Genomic DNA, 16,343 nt, shown 5'->3' with positions numbered 1-16,343 from the left:
TAGATGTTTTTGAGTTTACTCTTCTCTGTGCAGTTCTGAAGCTACGACCTCTGTGGCACTACCCAGTGGTATTTCAGCACAGCAAGCCTCGACGAGATAGTCAGTAAACCATTTCTTTAAAACAGTGGAGGTTATGGCCCATAAATTGCTGGCAGCGATTTCTGAGGTGTCTTGGGGTGGGTTTCTTAGCACACAGAAATCAGTGTGGAAACTACCCTGTGGAACATACTGCAGTCCTTGAGGCAAAGCATACACAAGAACCTGCCAGAATACTACATTTACATTTACATTTAAGTCATTTAGCAGACGCTCTTATCCAGAGCGACTTACAAATTGGTGCATTCACCTTATGATATCCAGTGGAACAACCACTTTACAATAGTGCATCTAAATCTTTTAAGGGGGGGGTTAGAAGGATTACTTTATCCTATCCTAGGTATTCCTTAAAGAGGTGGGGTTTCAGGTGTCTCCGGAAGGTGGTGATTGACTCCGCTGTCCTGGCGTTGTGAGGGAGCTTGTTCCACCATTGGGGTGCCAGAGCAGCGAACAGTTTTGACTGGGCTGAGCGGGAACTGTGCTTCCTCAGAGGTAGGGGGGCCAGCAGGCCAGAGGTGGATGAACGCAGTGCCCTTGTTTGGGTGTAGGGCCTGATCAGAGCCTGAAGGTATGGAGGTGCCGTTCCCTTCACAGCTCCGTAGGCAATCACCATGGTCTTGTAGCGGATGCGAGCTTCAACTGGAAGCCAGTGGAGAGAGCGGAGGAGCGAGGTGACGTGAGAGAACTTGGGAAGGTTGAACACCAGACGGGCTGCGGCGTTCTGGATGAGTTGTAGGGGTTTAATGGCACAGGCAGGGAGCCCGCCAACAGCGAGTTGCAGTAATCCAGACGGGAGATGACAAGTGCCTGGATTAGGACCTGCGCCGCTTCCTGTGTGAGGCAGGGTCGTACTCTGCGAATGTTGTAGAGCATGAACCTACAGGATCGGGTCACCGCCTTGATGTTAGTGGAGAACGACAGGGTGTTGTCCAGGATCACGCCAAGGTTCTTAGCACTCTGGGAGGAGGACACAAGGGAGTTGTCAACCGTGATGGCGAGATCATGGAACGGGCAGTCCTTCCCCGGGAGGAAGAGCAGCTCCGTCTTGCCGAGGTTCAGCTTGAGGTGGTGATCCGTCATCCACACTGAATACTGTCAGTTATCTGTTAAAATTGTACCGAGAAATGTCATATACGCTACAATATCTAGCTAGGTTATTTATTAATATATGAAAAAACAAGGTTAACCAACATTACCTAAATTCCCTATATTCTATAATGCTAATTGTCAAGTGCTAAGATATGTTTTTCTTAACTATTCATTTTCATGAATACGTCCTAGTAAAACACATACAGGGTGTTATATTCAACATGAACATAATGGAAATAACAACCAACTAGTTCATTGGTTTAGTATGCATTTGTGTTGAAGGCATGAGACCATTAGAAGAAACCATTAGTAGAAAACACCATAGGACATGAATGACATGAATGACATGAATGACATGAACGACATGAAGGACATGAATGACATGAATGACTATAAAGTGCTTCAGCACGACATCTTAAGACATAAAAACTCAAAATGAGTAGGCTCCCCATAGAAATTAGATATGAATGACTTCTATTTCTATAAGGCTACCATACAATAACATGCTACTATACAGCTAAGCTGTTACTGTATTTCAATCACACACATTATTTCAGCTAATGTAATGCTTTTGCCAGCCTATATTTCCTGCTCCCTAACATGAGAGGCCTGATCAAACACCAGTCAGTTGTGGCTGAGGGAGAACATGCCAAGCATCCTGTAATAACGACTGTAGGACAAGCAGCTACAGGGCCACTGTCAACACAGCTCTGTCTGTGGCCATAGCAACACACACTGTATGCTGTTGTGTCATATAATACTCTATATTTCCCATATTGGGCATTACCTTCTACCAGCGCCCTATTTGGTTCCCTCAGTAGATCTATTGAAAAGAAACGCAGTATTACGGGACACTGTGTACTTCTCTGTCCCATAGGGAAGAGACCAGCTCTGTTTCTCCTCACTGACTACCCAGCAAACCAAAATTGGTTTCTGTCAAAGTTCTCAGAACTATCGTTAGGTCATTCTTATAACACAAAAACTGTCCAGTCATGGTGATGATTATAGAATGTTTGTATAAAACATTTGTCTGATGACGCAAGAACATTCCTAGAACACATTTAATCTGTTCTTTAAAGGTTCCCAGAATTCTTAATTAGGTTGTGGGAACAGTCTGTTGAGAACAATGTGGGGACATCACAAAAGATATGTTCACAAAGCACAAAAACTGTCCAGTTGGGCAGATGATTCTACAATGTTTCTTTTAGGGAGCAAAAACATTCACCTGATATTACAAGAACTTTCCCATAAAACATTTTGTTTGTTCTTTAAAAGTTCCTAGAATGTTTCAGTAGGTTTTGGGAACAGTCTGATGGGAATCAGGGTTATAGTACTCAAGTCTGGTCTCGAGACCACATATTGAGTGTATCTGTCTTGTGTCGGATACATATTTACTTGGTCTTGACTCTGTCTCGGACAATGAGGACTTAAACTGTATTTCCCGAAACCAGACCAAAAAAAAGAATACTTACTAGTGGTGGCTATTCAGCAGCTTGATGGTTTGGGGTAGAAGCTACTTTCACTTTTTGCCATGATGCTCCTATACTACTCGGCAGTATGCCCTTGATGGTGCTCCTGTAGAACATTGTGAGGGCCCTCGAGGGACAGGCCAAATTTATTCTTCACCACATTGCTGCACTGCACTGTCAGAACTAGAAGCACAAGCATTTCGCTACACTCGCATTAACATCTGCTAACCATGTGTATGTGACCAATACCATTTGATTTTATTTGATTTTACATTGTCCATGTGGTTAGACTAGTTCAGCTCCTCGGCGATCTGGATGCTGAGGAACTTGACATTTTTGACCATCTTCACGGTGGCCCCGTTGATGAGGATGGGGGCTTGCCCAGCCTGGTTCCTCCTGAAATCCACAATCAGCTTCTTTGTTTTGCTGACGTTGAGGGAGAGGTTGTTAACCTGGCACAATGCCATCAGTGTGCCTACCTCCTTCCTGTAGGCCATCTTGTCGTTGCTGGTAATCAGGCCTACAATTGTCGTGTTGTCAGCGAACTTAATGATGGAGTTGGACCTGTGTGAGGCCACACAGTCGTGGGTATACAGGGAGTACAGGATGGGACTGAGGATGCACCTTTGTTGGACCCCCGTGTTGAGGCCCAGTGTGGAGAAGGTAATGTTGCCTGCCTTCACCACCTGGGGGCGGCCCGTCAGGAAGTCCAGGAGCCAGCTGCATAGGCAGGAGTTCAGTCCCAGGGCCGTGAACTTTGTGGTGAGCTTAAATGGCACTATGGTATTGAGGGCCAAGCTGTAGTCGATGAACAGCATCCCCACATATGCATTCCTTTTGTCCAGGTGGGTGAGGGCAGTGTGCAGTGCAATGGCGAATGCGTTGTCTGTCGATCTGTCGGGCAGTAGGCGAATTGGAGAGGGTCTAGTGTGTCAGGGAAGGAGGTGGTGATGTGGTCTTTGACCAGCCTCTCGACACACTTCACCATGACTAAAGTGAGTTCTACAGGTCAGTAGCCATTCAGTTCAGTTACTTTCCCTTTCTTGGGCAAGGGATGATAATGGACATCGTGAAGCAGATGGGGATAACGGCCTGAGCTAGAGAGAGATGTCTGAAAATACAACAGCTAGCTGGTCTGCACATGCTCTGAGGATGTGGCTAGGGCCGGCTGCCTTGCGAGGGTTAACACATTTGAGTGACTTACATACATGCTCCTTGTAGACTGTAAGCACATTTCCCTCGTTGTCCTCAGGGGCTCTCCTCGGCAGCTTAGAGTTGTTTTGCTTGAAGTGTGAGAAAAAGGTGTTTAGCTCGTCCAGTAGGGCGGCGTTGGTCTTTTTTTTGTAATCCGTGATCATTAGAAGCCCCTGCCACAAACGCCTCATGTCCAACCCACTGAATTGCTCCTCCACTTTGTCCCTATACTTGTGTTTCGCAATCTTGATCGATCTGCGTAGGTTGTATTTGTACTGCTTAACCATACAATTGTCCCCGGTCACCTTGCCGTGTTTATAAGCAGTATCTCTCTCCTTCAGTTTTCTGACAAGGCTGCCAACAATCCACATTTTTTTAATCAGTTAAGTTTTGAAAGACACAATCGGTATCACGTCATCTATGCATTTGTTTTATGAATCCGGTGACTGAGTTGGCATATTCATTGATGTTATCCCAGAGGTGACCCAGATCATATTCCAGTCCACGTGTTTAAAACAGTCTTGGAATCTGATTGGTCAGACCAGCGCTGTACAGACCTCACCACCGGAACTTTCCTCTTGAGTATTTGTTTGTAAGCGGGGAGGAGCAAAATGGAGTCGTGGTCAGATTTGAGGAAAGTAGGATGGCAGAGGGCCTTATACCGATGTCTAAAAGGTGTTTAGCAGTGGCCAAGCGTGGAATTTGCGCGAGTTGGACAGTCAATATGTTGATAATAATTTGGGAGCAGTGCCCTCAAATTATTTTTGTTAAAGTGCCCCGCGACAATGAACACTGCCTCTGGGTATGCAGCCTCCAGTTGGTTCACAGTCCAATGAAGATCTTTGGGAGCATTTTTGGTGTTGGCTTGGGGCGGGATATACACAGCCATGGTGATAATCCCTGAGAACTCTCATGGAAGGTAAAAAGGGGGACAATTGATGACCAAGTATTCCAAGTCAGGAGAGCAGAATCTTGCAATTTCCTGTACGCTTCCCCTGTCGTACCACTTGTTGTGCACCTGAATACAAACATTATCTTAATGTCAGCACAACTGGACAGTTTTTGTGTTTTGGGAACGTATATTTTATGATTTCCCCATAATGTTCCCAGCAGGCTGTTCCCACAATCTAATGAAAGATTCTGGGAACCATTAAAGAACTGTCACGCCCTGACTGTAGAGATCCTTATTATTCTCTATGTTTGGTTAGGTCAGGGTGTGACTCGGGTGGGGAAGTCTATGTTTTCTGTTTCTTTGTTTTTGGGCCGAGTGTGGTTCCCAATCAGAGGCAGCTGTCTATCGTTGTCTCTGATTGGGAATCATACTTAGGCAGCCTGTTTTCACCTGTGTTTGTGGGAGGTTATTTTCTGTTTAGTGTCTGCGCCTGACGGAACTGTTCGCGTTCGTTTTGATGCTTTTGGTTATTCTTGTTTGAGTTTTTCTTGAAATAAAGTATCATGAATACTTACCACGCTGCGCCTTGGTCCACTTCTCCTTCTAACGACAAGCGTTACCAGAACAGAAGAAATGTGTTCTGGGAACATTTTATACAAACATTCTATAATCATCACCATGAATGGTCAGTTTTTGTCGCAACCTAACAGATGTTCTGGAAACCTTTACAGAGACAATTTTGGTTTGCTGGGAAATCATTACTGGTACATTACCTTACCTGAAAACTTTATGAAAACTTTTGGGGGATGTTCTGTGATGGTTGATAAAGATGTTGTGCACAACATTTAAGTGTATGTTAGGACAACATTCCAAGAATATAAAAAAAAAATCAATTGGAAAATACAATATTTTGTTATAAAAAACATTCAGAGAATGTTTTTGGGATGTTATCATCCTAACTGGAACTTAATGGGAATCTTAACTAATGTTCTGGGAATGTTGCCGGTTTGCTGGGCAGAGTGTATTCTGCTATTGTTCCACTCTCATTCTAAGATACTTTCACTGGTGCTTGCTGAGGAGAAGATAGACATCATTAAAATGGAGGATGCCTATCAGATGTGAACGTCTCCATACGACGCCCCACATAACAGGGACATGCTCCATGACTGGGAGAAATGTCAGCCATTGCCTAAGGCTGAATTTTTAGGAGGAAAGTGTCAAAGCCTGCTTATCAAGTGCTTTATTGACTCATATTTTTAAAATTTCATAGGGTTTTATAGCAGGGGTGTCAAACTCAATCAGCGCAAGGGCCATATTGAAAAAAACACAACGAATTTGCAGGCCAGACATAGAGTATTATGTCTGTTTCTCCTTTGGTGTTTTGTTGCAGGTTTAGTTTTTTGCTTATTCATTATCAAGCTTTAAAAACTGAAGCCACACTGCAACATTTTAGTAGCCAAGCTAGGTCTTGTGTCTGTACACTTTCCCTCCGTTGCTCGCGATAAACGTGACACACAAAGCAGCGCAATTGAAGTTGAATTCACAGATGTGAGTGCATCAGGCTGTAATTTCATTAAGTAAATGACTCAACTGTTGACTCATTTTTACTCGCTAGTGTGTCCTATTGTCCTTTAGTAGTAATTTATACCCGCACGTGAATCCTTATTTTATAACATTTTGACAACCTGTATGACATTTTCTGTAGGCTGCAGCAATGACCTGTTGCAACCGAAACTTGGCATGGGCCTACAACAGGCTTAAACTTTAGGTCCGGTAGAAGATTTGATCCATGCCTTTAGTGATGATATTATACAGTGCACTGGCTGGCTCATGTGTGGGTGTGTGTGTGCTTATGTGTGGGTGTGTGTGTGTGGGTCAGGGAGAGGGGTGGGTGTGTGGCAAGGCACTTCCATTTGGCGTGCAGCATGTTGGCAGTGCTTGCTGTGACTTGCAGTGATGGAAGCGGGCCAAAATGTATTGAAAACCCAAATCGTTGCAGGGTCTAGATAGAAATGCGTCATGGTCCGGATTCTGCCTGCGGGCTTTGTGTTTGACATGTGTTTTATAGGGTTTTCGCATTGGTTGGTTCGTGCAACTGTTTTTGTCGGTCCACCATGGAGAATAAGGAATAATGTAAATTACAGGGAAGTGGAATGAGGCAAACCAATGGCATTGCTGATTTAATCACCCAGCATCCCAACTTGAATTATGAACCCAATGTATTACATTATGGCCATTAGGGTCCACAGCCATCAGCCCCACATACACATGCACTCCAGTGACGTCGCCTTAACATATTGGCCTTAACATATTGGATGACTGTCATTCATATTCCCTTTACCCAGCTCAGTGTAACATCAATAGGTTTAGGCTACTAGATGATACTTGAATTTTCCCTATACCCCTCATGAGGTTGCTACAACCTAGCCTACAAATTAATGTTTCAAATGTACGTGTACAGGTCTAGAGACATTGTTTTGTAATCAAAGTGACAGACAGTGCCACATTCAATACCGCCTTGCACACTCTTGCCTGCATCTGTCTGAGCTAGGGTGTAATCATTACACCAACAGTTGCAAACAAGAGTTTCTATTGGGCAAATTCAGCTATGTTTATCCCTGTTTCATTCCGTTTGCTTCCGTTTAAGAAACATTTTTCAACAGAATTAGCAGAATGAATACACCCTTGATCACCCGCAAACACAGTTCACTTTTATAGCAGCCACATACAAACAGCATGATCACTTTGCTCGTTGTATAATTCCTTCTCGCATCTACGCGCTCTCCTCCTCTCACCTTCGCCCTTCGCTTCTGGACTTTAGTGCAAATCACAACAGCTGTCTATGACCAGGCAAAAAAAAACATTCCAAGCCAAACCTTCGTATCATAACCGCTAACTGCAACACACAGCGTACATCGTTGTCACCATATTAGCTAACGTCATAGTCAATAGAACTAGATACTAGAACTAACGCATTAGTAAACCAGCTACAAAGATGCAGTACAGTGTACAGCAAGCAATTTAGCAGTTACACCGGTGGGCCTCGGTGGCAATTTATTAATACAACCAAAAGCTTATCTTGACTTGGAAGAGTTCCAGTGTTGGATAGCGATAACCAGCTAGCTAACACAGCAACCCTCTCTGTTTGAGCCGGGTGTTGAAGTATGCTAAATTAGCTAGCTGCATTCTCTAGCTAAGTAAGTGAAAGTGAAACAATTAAATACAATGACAGATAGCTCTCTCTCTCTCTTCCTTCTCCTTCATTTACTTTTTTAGTTTAGTTCAAAATTGTTAGTTCAAATTAGTCTCTCTCTTTGAGTCAACTACTCACCACATTTTATCCACTGCAGTGCTAGCTAGCTTTAGCTTTCAGAACTAGATTCATTCTCTGATCCTTTGATTGAGTGGACAACATGTCAGTTCATGCTGCAAGAGCTCTAATAGGTTGGAGGACGTCCTCCGGAAGTTGTCATAATTACTGTGTGAGTCTATGGAAGGGGGTGAGAACCATGAGCCTCCTAGGTTTTGTATTAAAGTCAATATACCTAGAGGAGGACTGAAACTAGCTGTCCTCTGGCTACACCATGGTGCTACCCCAGAGAGTGCTGTTGAGGCTACTGTAAACCTTCATTGCAAAACAGTGTGTTTTAATCAATTATTTGATGACGTGAATATATTTAGTATAGTTTTATCTAAAAAGGATAATTGTATACATTTTTGGGAAATTCACTGACGATGGTCTTTTTTTATGTTTCACTATTAACATTTTTCAGAAATTCACCGAGGATGGTCTTTTTTAAAATGTTTCACTATTTAACATTTTCTGAAATTCCTCTGAGGAGCCTCCACTGGCAAACACCCATACACAAGCATGCAACCAATCACGCACGCACGTACACACATCATACTACTGTAGCTCCCCTTAACACCATGGGCATGTATTGCATGTAATGAAAGGACACGACAGCTAATGGTCCTGTGTGGCTCAATTGGTAGAGCATGACGCTTGCAACGCCAGGGTTTGGGTTTAATTCCCGAGGGGGTCCAGTATGAACAAAAGTATGAAAATATATGCAATCACTATTGTAAATTGCTTAGGATAAGAGTATATGCTAAATTACAACAACAACAACAAAATATTGCAAGTGCACTCAGTCCTGTTGTGGTTCATTATTGCTGGGCTTCACCCTTTCCCAACAAGCTAGGCCCCTGAGAAGAGATTAATGTACAGTACATTCTTAAAGTATTCAGACACCTTCACTTTTTTCACATTTGGTTACATTACAGGCTTATTCTAAAATGCATTAAATAAATAAAAAATCCTCATCAATCTACACACAAGACTCCATAGTGACAAAGTGAAAACAGGTTTTTAGAAATGTTTGGTAATTTATAAAGAATTCAAATACTCTGCTATGAGACTCTAAATAGAGCTCCTGTTTCCTTTGATCATCCTTGAGATGTTTATACAACTGGATTGGAGTCCACCTGTGGTAAATTCAATTGATTGGACATGACTTGGAAAGGTACACACCCGTCTATATAACGTCCTACAGTTGACAGTGTGTGTCAGAGCAAAAACCAAGCCATGAGGTTCGAAGGAATTGTCCGTAGAGCTCCAAGACAGGATTGTGTCGAGGCACAGATCTGTGGAAGGGTACCACAATGTTTCTGCACCATTGAAGGTCCCCATGAACACAGTGGCCTCCATCATTTTTAAATAGAAGAAGTTTGGAACTGCTAAGACTTGCTAGAGCTGGCCGTCCGGCCAAACTGAGCAATCGGAGGAGAAGGGCCTTGGTCAGGGAGGTGACCAAGAACCCGATGGTCACTCTGACAGTGCTCCAGAGTTCCTCTGTAGAGATGGGCGAACCTACCAGAAGGACAACCATCTCTGCAGCACTAAACCAATCAGGCCTTTATGGTGGAGTTGCCAAAAGGAAGCCACTTCTCAGTAAAAGGCACATGGTAAAGCTGTTGAAACGTTATTCCTTATTTCTGTCTGTTGACTTCATTCCCTTTTGACCACTCAATGCAGCCCTAACAGGCATGACATTTCTCGCTTTGCTACCACTTTCTAATTTCTACCTTTCTATTTCTTTCCTAGCTTTTTATATCTCTCTTCTTCTACCAAGCAGTATAAAGTTTCAGGCTTTGAGCTCGGCACAATTGTAATTTGGGGTGAAAATAGGAACCCAATGTCTCTGTATTTTTTATCACAAGCAATTCTAATATATGATGCGTCATGATGCATGTTATTTACATCATAAAAGTATTCAGACCCCTTGACTTTTTCCACATTTTGTTAAGTTACAGCCTTATTCTAAAATTGATTGAATTGTTTTTTTCCCCCTCATCAATCTACACACAATACCCCACTGAGAAAAAGAGGGCGGAGGTCGGGCTGCCTTCTAAGAATTCATAGGCGATCGAATAAAACCCCCTGTCTTCTAGCTAACGTGCAATCATTGAAAAATAAAATCGACGACTTACGAGGAAGATTAAACTACCAACAGGACATTAATAACTGTAATATCTTATGCTTCACGGAGTCGTGGCTGAACAACAACATTATCAACATACAGCTGGCAGGTTATACGCTGTATTGGCAGGATAGAACAGCAGCGTCTGGTAAGACAAGGGGGGCGGACTGTGCATATACGTAAACAACAGCTGGTGCACAATATCTAAGGAAGTCTCAAGGTTTTCCTCGCCTGAGGTAGAGTATCTCATGATAAGGTGTTGACCACAATATCTACCTAGAGAGTTTTCATCTGTATTTTTCGTAGCTGTCTACATACCACCACAGACTGATGATGGCACTAAGACCGCACTCAATGAGCTGTATTCCGCCATAAGCAAACAGGAAAACGCTCATCCAGAGGCGGCGCTCCTAGTGGCCGGGGACTTTAATGCAAGGAAACTTAAATCTGTATTACCAAATTTCTATCAACATGTTAAATGTGCATCCAGAGGGAAAAAATCTCTAGAGCACCTTTACTCTACACACAGAGATGCGTATAATGCTCTCCCTCGCCCTCCATTTTGCAAATGTGACCATAATTCTATCCTCCTAATTTCTGCTTACAAGCAAAAATTAAAGCAGGAAGCAAAAGTGACTCGGTCAGTAAAAAAGTGGTCAGATGAAGCAGATGATAAGCTACAGGACTGTTTTGTTAGCACAGACTGGAGTATGTTCTGGGATTCTTCCTATGGCATTGAGGACTACACCACATCAGTCATTGGCTTCGTCAATAAGTGCATTGATGACGTCATGCCCACAGTGACCGTACATACATACACCAACCAGATGCCATGGATTACAGGCAACATCCGCACTGAGCTAAAGGCTAGAGCTGTCGCTTTCAAGGAGCGGGACTCCAACCCGGAAGCTTATAATACATCCCGCTATGCCCTCTGACGAACCATCAAACAGGCAAAGTATCAAAACAGGACCAAGATTGAATCATACTAGACGGGCTCCGATGCTCGTCGGATGTGGCAGGGCTTGCAAACCATTACAGACTACAAAGGGAAGCACAGCCGAGAGCTGCCCAGTGACACGAGCCTACCAGACGAGCCAAGCTATGCTCGCTGCGAGGCAAATAACACGAGGGCACCAGCTGTTCCAGAAGAATGTGTGATCACGCTCTCCACAGCCGATATGAATAAGACTTTTAAACAGGTCACCATTCACAAGGCTGCATGGCCAGATGGATTACAAGGACGTGAACTGCGAGCATGCGCTGACCAACTGGCAAGTGTCATCACTGACATTTTCAACCTCTCCCTTAATCTGTAATACCAACATGTTTTAAGCAGACCACCATAGTCCCTGTGCCCAAGAACACTAAGGTAACCTGCCTAAATGTCTACCAACCTGTAGCACTCGCGTCTGTAGCCATGAAGTGCTTTGAAAGGCTGGCCATGACTCACACCAACACCATTATCCCATAAACCCTAGACCCACTCCAATTTGCATACCGCTCTAACAGATCCACAGATGATGTAATCTCTATTGCACTCCACACTGCCCTTTCCCACCTGGACAAAAGGAACACATATGTGAGAATGCTATTCATTGACTATAGCTCAGCATTCAACGCCATAGTGCTCTCAAAGCTCATCAGTAAGCTAAGGACCCTGGGACTAAACACCTCCCTCTGTAACTGGATCCTGGACTTCCTGACGGGCTTCCCCCAGGTGGTAAGGTTGAGAGCTTCAAGTTCCTTGGTGTCCACATCACCAACAAACAATCATGGTCCAAGCATACCAAGACAGTTGTGAAGAGGGCATGACAAAACCTATTCCCACTCAGGAGACTGAAAAGATTTGGCATGGGTCCTCAGATCCTCAGAAGGTTCTACAGCTGCACCATCGAGAACACCCTGACTGGTTGCATCACTGCCTGGTATGGCAACAGCTTGGCCTCCGACTGCAAGGCACTACAGAGGGTAGTGCGTACAGCCCAGTACATTACTGGGGGCCAAGCTTCCTGCCATCCAGGAGCTCTATACCAGGCAGTGTCAGAGGAAGGCCCTAAAAATTGTCAAAGACTCCAGCCACCCTAGTCATAGACTGTTCTCTCTGCTACCACACGGCATGCAGTACCAGAGCGCCAAGTCTAGGCTTCTAAACGGCTTCTACACCCAAGCCATAAGACCCCTGAAAATCTAATCAAATGGCTACCCAGACTATTTGACTTGCCCCCCCCCACTCTTTTACGCTGCTGCTACTCTCTGTTATTATCTATGCATAGTCACTATAATAACTCTACCTACATATACAGTTGAAGTCGGAAGTCTACATACACTTAGGTTGGAGTCATTAAAACTCGATTTTCAACCACTCCACAAATGTCTTGTTAATAACAAACTATAGTTTTGGCAAGTCGGTTAGGACATCTACTTTGTGCATGACACAAGTCATTTTTCCAACAATTGTTAACAGACAGATTATTTCACTTTTAATTCATTGTATCACAATTCCAGTGGGTAGGAAGTTTACATACACTAAGTTGACTGTGCCTTTAAACAGCTTGGAAAATTCCAGACAATGATGTCATGGCTTTAGAAGCTTCTGATAGGCTAATTGACATAATTTGAGTCAATTGGACGTGTACCTGTGGATGTATTTCAAGGCCTACCTTCAAACTCAGTGCCTCTTTGATTGACATCATGGGGAAATCTAAAGAAATAAGCCAAGACCTCAGAAAAAAATTGTAGACCTCCACAAGTCTGGTTCATCCTTGGGAGCAATTTCCAAATGCCTGAAGGTACCACGTTCATCTGTACAAACAATAGTACGCAAGTATAAACACCATGGGCCACGCAGCCGTCATACCGCTTAGGAAGGAGATGTGTTCTGTCTCCTAGAGATTAACGTACTTTGGTGTGAAAAGTGTGAATCAATCCCAGAACAACAGCAAAGGACCTTGTGAAGATGCTGGAGGAAACAGGTACAAAAGTATCTATATGCACAGTAAAACGAGTCCTATATCGACATAACCTGAAAGGCCGCTCAGCAAGGAAGAAGCCACTGCTCCAAAACCGGCATAAAAAAGCCAGACTACGGTTTGCAACTGCACATGGGGACAAAGATCATACTTTTTGGAGAAATGTCTGATGAAACAAAAATAGAACTGTTTGTCCATGATGACCATCCTTATGTTTGGAGGAAAAAGAGGATCCTTGCAAGCCAAAGAACACCATATCAACCGTGAAGCACGAGGGTGGCAGCATCATGTTGTGTGGGTGCTTTGCTGCAGGAGGGTCTGGTTCACTTCACAAATTAGATGGCATCATGAGGGAGGAAAATGATGTGGATATATTGAAGCAACATCTGAAGACATCAGTCAGGAAGTTAAAGCTTGGTCGCAAATGGGTCTTCCAAATGGACAATGACCACAAGCATACTTCCAAAGTTGTGGCAAAATGGCTTAAGTACAACAAAGTCAAGGTTTTGGAGTGGCCATCACAAAGCCCTGACCTCAATCCTATAGAAAATTTGTGGGCAGAACTGAAAAAGTGTGTGCGAGCAAGGAGGTCTACAAACCTGACTCAGTTACACCAGCTCTGTCAGGAGGAATGGGCCAAAATTCACCCAACTTATTGTGGGAAGCTTGTGGAAGGCTACCCGAAACGTTTGACCCAAGTTAAACAATTTAAAGGCAATGTTAACCAAATACTAATTGAGTGTATGTAAACGTCTGGCCCACTGGGAATGTGATGAAAGAAATACAAGGTGAAATAAATCATTCTCTCTACTATTATTCTAACATTTCACAAACTAAGTTTAAATGTATTTGGCTAAGGTGTATGTAAACTTCTGACTTCAACTGTACATTTTACCTCAATTACCTCGACTAACCGGTGCTCCCACACATATTTACTGCTCCCACAGTTATTTTACTGCTGCTCTTTAACTACTTGTTACATGTATTTCTTATTCTGATTCATATTTTTTTAACTGCATTGTTGGTTAGGGGCTTGTAAATGAGCACTGTTGTTTTCGGCACATGTGACTAATATCATTTTTTGCAAATGTATTAAAAATAAAACATAAATATTCAGACCCTTTACTCAATACTTTGTTGAAGCACCTTTAGCAGCAATTACAGCCTCGAGTTTTCTTAGGAATGACCCTACAAGCTTGGCACACATGTATTTGGGGAGTTTCTCCTAATGTTCTCTGCAGATCCTCTCAAGCTCTGTCAGGTTGTATGGGGAGCATTGCTGTACAGCTATTTTTAGGTCTCTCCAGAGATGTTCGATCGAGTTCAAGTCCGGACTCTGGCTGGGCCACTCAAGGACATTCAGAGACTTGTTCCGAAGCCACTCCTGCATTGTCTTGGCAGTGTGCTTAGGGTTGTTGTCCTGAGCGCTCTGGAGCAGATTTTCATCAAGGATCTCTCTGTACTTTGCTCCGTTGACCTTTCCCCCCACCCTGAATTGTCTCCCAGTCCTTGCCGCTGGAAACATCCCCACAGCATGATGCTGTCAACACCATACTTCACCATAGGGATGGTGCCAGGTTTCCTCCAGATGTGACGCTTGGTATTCAGGCCAAGGAGTTCAATCTTGGTTTCATCAGACCAGATAATCTTGTTTCTCATGGTCTGAGAGTCCTTTAGGTGCTTTTTGGCAAACTCCGAGCGGGCTGTCATGTGCCTTTTACTGAGGAGTGGCTTCCGTCTGGCCTCTCTACCATAAAGGCCTGATTGGTTGAATGCAGCAGAGATGGTTGTCCTTCTGGAATGTTCTCCCATCTCCACAGAGGAACTCTGGAGCTCTGTCAGAGTGACCATCTCTAGGAAGAGCCTTGGTGGTTCCTAACTTCTTCCATTTAAGAATGATGGAGGCCACTGTTTTTGGGGACCTTCCATGCTACAGACATTTTTTGGTACTCTTCCCCAGATCTGTGCCTCGACACAATCCTGTCTTGGAGCTCTATGGACATTTCCTTCATCCTCATGGCTTGGTTTTTGCTCTGCCATTTTCAACTGTGGGACCTTATATAGACTGGTGTTTGCCTTTCCTAGTCATGTGAAATCAATTGAATTTACCACAGGTGGACTCCAATCAAGTTGTAGGAACATCTCAAGGATGATAAATGGAAACAGGATGCACCTGATCTCAATTTCGAGTGTCATAGCAAAGGATGTAATTAAGGTATCACCCCCAGGGCCAATTCTTACTTTGGCCACCTCTCCTTCCAGTTCTCTGCTGCCAATGACTGGAACGAACTACAAAAATCTCTGAAACTTGAAACACTTATCTCCCTCACCAGCTTTAAGCACCAGCTGTCAGAGCAGCTCACAGATCACTGCACCTGTACATAGCTTATGTCATGCAATAACATGCAAATTAATTAATTAATTAACATGCAAATAAATTAATTAATTACTTAAAAATCATACAATGTGATTTTCTGGATTTTTGTTTTAGATTCCGTCTCTCACAGATGAAGTGTACCTATGATAAAAATTACAGACCTCTACATGCTTTGTAAGTAGGAAAACCTGCAAAATCGGCAGTGTATCAAATACTTGTTCTCCCTACTGTACACATCAATATAGACTATACACATCAATATGCACATCAATATAAACAATATACATCAATATACACTGTACACATCGATATACACTATACACATCAATATACACTATACACATCAATATACACTATACACATCAATATACATATCATAATACACTATACACATCAATATACACATTAATATAGACTATACACATCAATATGCACATCAATATGCACATCAATATGCATCAATATACACTGTACACATCAATATACACTATACACATCAATATACACTATACACATACATATATACATCAATATACATATCAATATACACATTAATATACACCACATATCAATATACACAGCAATATACACTATACACATCAATATACACTATACACATACATATACACATCAATATACACATCAACATACATCACATAACAATATACACATCAATATACACTAAACATTGATATACACATCAATATACACATCAAGATACACTATACACATCAATATACACATCAATATACACTATACACATCAATATAC

At 42.9% G+C, this 16,343-nt stretch overlaps 1 protein-coding gene across 2 annotated transcripts in view; it reads left to right on the top strand.

Annotated features, from left to right (window-relative positions):
- Window positions 1-16,343, top strand: part of grid1b (glutamate receptor, ionotropic, delta 1b) — a 424,434-nt gene that overhangs the window by 356,710 nt on the left and 51,381 nt on the right. The window lies entirely within an intron of this gene.

The sequence above is a fragment of the Salmo salar genome, chromosome ssa19, assembly GCF_905237065.1.
Source record: "Salmo salar chromosome ssa19, Ssal_v3.1, whole genome shotgun sequence".
Taxonomy (NCBI): Eukaryota; Metazoa; Chordata; class Actinopteri; order Salmoniformes; family Salmonidae; genus Salmo; species Salmo salar.
This window is presented reverse-complemented; position numbering and strand designations above follow the sequence as displayed.